Source organism: Nomascus leucogenys, chromosome 22a (assembly GCF_006542625.1).
Source record: "Nomascus leucogenys isolate Asia chromosome 22a, Asia_NLE_v1, whole genome shotgun sequence".
NCBI lineage: Eukaryota > Metazoa > Chordata > Mammalia > Primates > Hylobatidae > Nomascus > Nomascus leucogenys.
In genome coordinates this window covers 59426799-59432274 of record NC_044402.1, presented here as the reverse complement: position 1 = coordinate 59432274, position 5476 = coordinate 59426799, and positions in this window count along the sequence as shown.

Here is a 5476-nt window from a genome sequence, read left to right as displayed (position 1 = left end):
TGAACATACGGAATAAGCATATGCTGAGAAAGAAGACACGGCGACAGGAAAAACACCCAGGGCATCACAAAAATTGTGTTTAAAGATAAGCACATTTCAAAGAAAAAAAAAAGGAGCCTTGTAAAAATCTACCTTTCACAATGTAGTATTTCCCTGGGTATATCCTAATGTGAGGAAACTTCTGGTGAGGAACAGAGATGATGGAATTCATATAAGAAGTATTTCTCCACTGTCATTCTTTCTGACCATTTTTCTTTCCCTCATTAAAATCTGACACATTTCGTTCATTGATATGTAAACCAACTATGTCCAATCAACCAATTTTTTTTTTTTTTTTTAGTTTTTTAAAAGAAACTTGCTCCGAAAAAATTTGAAGCATTTAAGTCTGTTTTGCTCACAAGGACCTTTCTATTTCACTTTTGGCTTTTTGTTTTTGTGTTGTTTTCTCCTTGAAAACATTTCTCCTTTCTCTCTATTAGGAGAAAAATCTCCTAATATAAAGATACGACTGCAGTGAAAGACAAATACCCAATATAAATGGCATCTGCTTTCTAAGTTGTCTCTCAAATTAAAACAAAATTCAAAATCCTTTGAATGTGATTATAAATCTTAAGCAAAATCTATCTTAGATTGTACTGGAGGGAGTAAGAGGAAAGGGTGAAGATAAGGCCACTTAGAATGTTGAAGAGGCTAGAGGCAGTTGGAGAATTTAGGGAATGTATCACCTTCTAGAATCTTTTTGGTGACTACGTGGACAAATGCATAACAAAGCAGCATCTATAGTATTAAATTGCTTCAGGTCACTCTCTTTGAGTGAAAAACATATAAATAGAGAATATGGTGTGGTCCAAAGGGAGGCAGAGCAGTGCTACACCACTACCATCTGACTTAGATTTGCTTGTTATAACCTGAAAGGGAATTGTAATCATGGGCAGCATAGGCTTTTTGTCCATCTTGATTTCTAGTTGTTAAGGAAGTCTTGGAAATGCATAATAAAATACAGTCACCAAAAACTTTTGAAATGTTTGGTATTATTTTCCATGGATGGTGACATTACCGAATAGTTTTAAATGAACAGAAGATTTTTCAATATGCTTCATATTATTACATGTTCCTAAGATTGTTTTTATATTATTTCTTGAGAGTAAATGTTATCCTATCAGTAGATTTAAGGACACAAAATTATTATTTCAATGTAGTTATTAATCAAGGGAGATTTCTACTTTTTTTCTTGAGATTTTAACTGTAATGCAAACTGCATGAAAATAAGGGCAGAATTTATTTTGGTCACCGGTGTAAAGCAGTACATATTAGTGGCTCAGTTAATATTTGTATAACAGTCTGTTTTCTTAACAAAGATGAACAATATTCCAGGGAATTTTTTAAGGGCAGTTCTCTCTGAAGTAATAATTATGACGATTCCTTAAGCTGATGAGTTGATAAATTGCTGCATCACTTAGTATGTAGCCCCCCCAACCTTCTAAAGTTTCCTTTCATAAAGAAACTTGCCAATTACACATCTTACCCCAGAGTTTTGAATCTAACTACAAACTTCTGTCAATACTAGGCAATTGTAATAACTCAGAAGAGAAAGCAGTATATAAAGAATTACATTAGAACTTGCAAAATACCTTGGTCTATCATTACAAGGACAGCCTATTGAATTAAAGTAGCCCTTGACCCAAATGAGCAACTTCTATTCCTGTCAGTTAACACCTCATTCCTTTGCACTGTAATTGCTTATTGTATGTGTTTTGTTTTGTTTTGTTGGTGCTGTTTTTATGACCCATATCACAATGCAAGAAGCCCTGAAAATGACCATTTTTAAGGAACATTAGCAATTAACAGCACACCTGTTAAGGCTCAGTAGGTACACGCAGACATGAAACACATAGTAGACCCCGGGATAAGGTGGGGTCTGGAGCATGGAAGAATACACTAAAGGCATGTTTGCGAGTATCAAAGTAAATGCTTATAAGCCCACACTATTCATACTTTTGTAGATGGCTGACTTTAACTACAAGTATCTTACCAATAAGTTGACCAATTCAAAACCTGTGATAGTTCTTGAAAGGCACAGCTGCCAAGTTACCCCAAAATTCCCATTAACAGCATCTTGATCCTCAGTAGAAAGTAAAATCTATAAATGTCACTAGTCATGATATGTTCACAATGAGACAATTCGAAGAAAACTTAAAAATTATCTAATGCAAAGTGGCCTTGATGGCAGACCTACTATTATCTGTAATGTTTTAATGAAATGGCCCTACTATTCCATAGCATTCTTTTTTGCTAGGAAGCAGATAATATTTTATAGGGTCTTCTTCAAAACCTTTAAGATAAATTTACAGCCTAACAAATTGACCCAAGATATATGACAGAAATTGTCCATCAGGAATATAAAGAACTTGTGTGTACATCATCCAAGATCCATTAATATTCTGTGATATGAGAGGATATGGACTATCTGCTTCCTAAGACGTAATACACTGAAGAAATAGAATAATGGGGAACACAACAATAATTATTAATATTAAAGCTGTACATGTAAATATCCCTCTAACACAAAGGTTCTCAAACCAGGCTGTACATTAGAATCACAAACTGGGGACAGGGGGACATTTTAAGAAATACTAAGAGTAGGGCCACACCCAAGACCAATTGTATCACAACTCTTGAGAGTGATCCCAAGCATTAGTATTTTTCAGTACTGATTAATAGGTAGCCACAGTTGAGAATGACTAACGAATAATCTTGGCAACATATAAATCACTGCACATATAATAAGCTATATATTTCAGTATCATAACAACTTTAAATTAGAGCAAGATTTTTTTTATTTTTTCCGATTGCTACTAAGTTTCTATGATATGTAAATAAATTATTCTTTAAACAGATACACAATGCTTGCATCAAGAAAACCTTTTCCATCCATTTACAGACTAAATACTAGGCTATTCTGTACCTACTATAGCAGTAATTAAAACAGTTCCTACTCTTCCCAAAATTAGAGGTCAGTTGTCCCTAGAACAATTTCCTTAAGTGTTTGTATTTCGAATACTAAGCTTAAAATGCAGTTTCTTAGACACAAAGTGCTACTACTTCACAGAGGGAATAAGAATATATTTTTCAAAATGGTATCTACTTACTACACAGTCCTCGGCTCTTATTTGTAGTTTTTTTCTTAGATTATAATATAATGTGAAGTATAAAGCCTTCTCTGCCACAAAGCTTTAAAATCTAATTTTAAAAAATTCAGTCATTATTTGAATTCACATAAAAAGAACTCTTCATATCTATACTGGATATGTTCAGTTCTGAAGTTTTCCCATTTTCTTGGCTTTTAGAGAGAGCCGTGTGCATGGGTGTGCATGCACATGCATCTTCCTCAGAGGTGCATGTTTATTTCTGAAGTTTCCTCTTACACTGGATCTCCTTTCCGTCTTCATTTCCCAGTTACTTCCTACATTTAAAATGTATTGATTTTATCTTCTTATATGTTGCATTCTGTTTATATCTTTTGTTCCTCTATTTTACGATAAACTTTTTATCTTGCGTCTCCATTTTTAAAAGGCTTATCCCTCCTAGTTTTCTTATCTAGAACTCTCTTTCAAGTGTGTAACTGTTTTCTTTATCTCTCACCTTTCACCACTCCTTTCTTCCTACAGAGAGAGATTTAATCCTACCATCTCTTCTCCTAATCTCCAGTTCTTTCTTCTTTCTTCTAGAACAGTTGTATTTTTATAGCTGCACGTTCATCAGCAAGACAGTGATGACATCAATCTGCAGTATAATAGTATTCTTCCCATCTTATAACTTCATTTTGCTTTTAAACTGCTTTTGTGGAAACAGATGCAAATATTGTACCCTATTTACCCAACCCAAGAAGATCAGTGTTTTCAGACGTAGATATAAATTCTTTTGAAATATTCACAACTTTTTCAGTATTTCTGGCCAAAACAATGATAATAATAATAATAACAATAACAGTAATAATAACTCTAAATTTGTGTTTTAAGAGATGCGTCTCACTATGTGTCCCATCCTGGAGTGCAATGGTTATTCACACGCATGATCACAGCACACCACAAACTATAACTCCTGGGCTCAGGCAATGCCCCCACCTTTTCCTCTTGAGTAGCTAACACTTACAAGCATGTGCCACTGAATCCAGCAATAACTCTGAATTTTAATGAGATATGTAGCCTCATAGTAAGGATACAAGAAAATAACCTAAGTAGCTGTGGAAATTATATCCTGTCAGTTCACACTTATAATGAATAATTATCTTGGAGTCTAAGGAATTAACTTCTTACCATCCAATAATTTTATATTCTGGCATGAGATATTTTCTCTTAATAGTAGGCTCTAATCCAATATGCAATCTCACTTAATACTGTGTCTTCTAAAAAGTCTTCTAAGATTTGCGTTTTCCTCCAACCACTTCTAGGGAAATAAAGTTAAACCAAATTGTCTACAATTTCTATAATAACCCACAAACTCCACATATGTAAATACACTACACACCTACATATATATTTTAAGCATGCTTCTTAAATCAGTGATAAAGGCACATTAGAAAAAGATCAATCTAATAACATCCCTTAAACAGAGTCAGACAAGTGTCAACACTCACAACTAGTCAAGCTTTTCAAGAGCTCTCTAGATGCCCAAAGTTATTTCCATGGAAATCTAGAGCAGTTCAAATATTCTCAGCTTTGTCTATAAATCCAAATATACAGATTTCAATGGGTGTTTGCCTCTACAATTGTAAGCCCAAGAACAGGCTAGCATGATCTTCCTACAAAATTGAAATATAAATCATCCATATACGATAGAATCAGAATCTCTTGGATGGATAAAATCAATAACTAGAGGGCATAAGCTTAAAACTCATTACCCTATGATGGGAATACTGTATCTTTGCAACTATCCAAATGTCATTTGGATGCTTGAAACTTTTTAGTAGAAAGTCTCTATTCCTTATCACTTATCATGTGATCAAAGAATGTTGTAAAAATTCTTCAGTTCTCATTGCTTATGGTTTTTCCACTTCCATGACTAATGCCAGGGATATTTAAGAAGCATGGGGTTTGCCAAGGAAAGTGCATAGGGCTTAAAGCCAGGAAACAAGATTTATATCTTGTTTTTGCCACTTACTGTCTGAATGACCTTGGAAAAGTCACAATGGAATCACACAACTACAGAGTAACAGCAAAGAGTCACTTTTCTGAATCTAAGTTTCTTCATCTGTGAAATGGAGAAAAGAGTCCCTTATCATGAGGCTGTCGAGCCCATTAAATGAGAACATGTATGAGAAAGTGCTTCATAAAAGTCAACGTGTTTCATAACTTATTATCATGGGCACTTCGCCCAGTAAAATTGAGATTCTCGTGAGCTTTTCCATTGGTTACTTCACACTGACAACCTGGGATTCAATGTTTGTATTTCTGTTTCATCACTTGAAGAAGAGAAA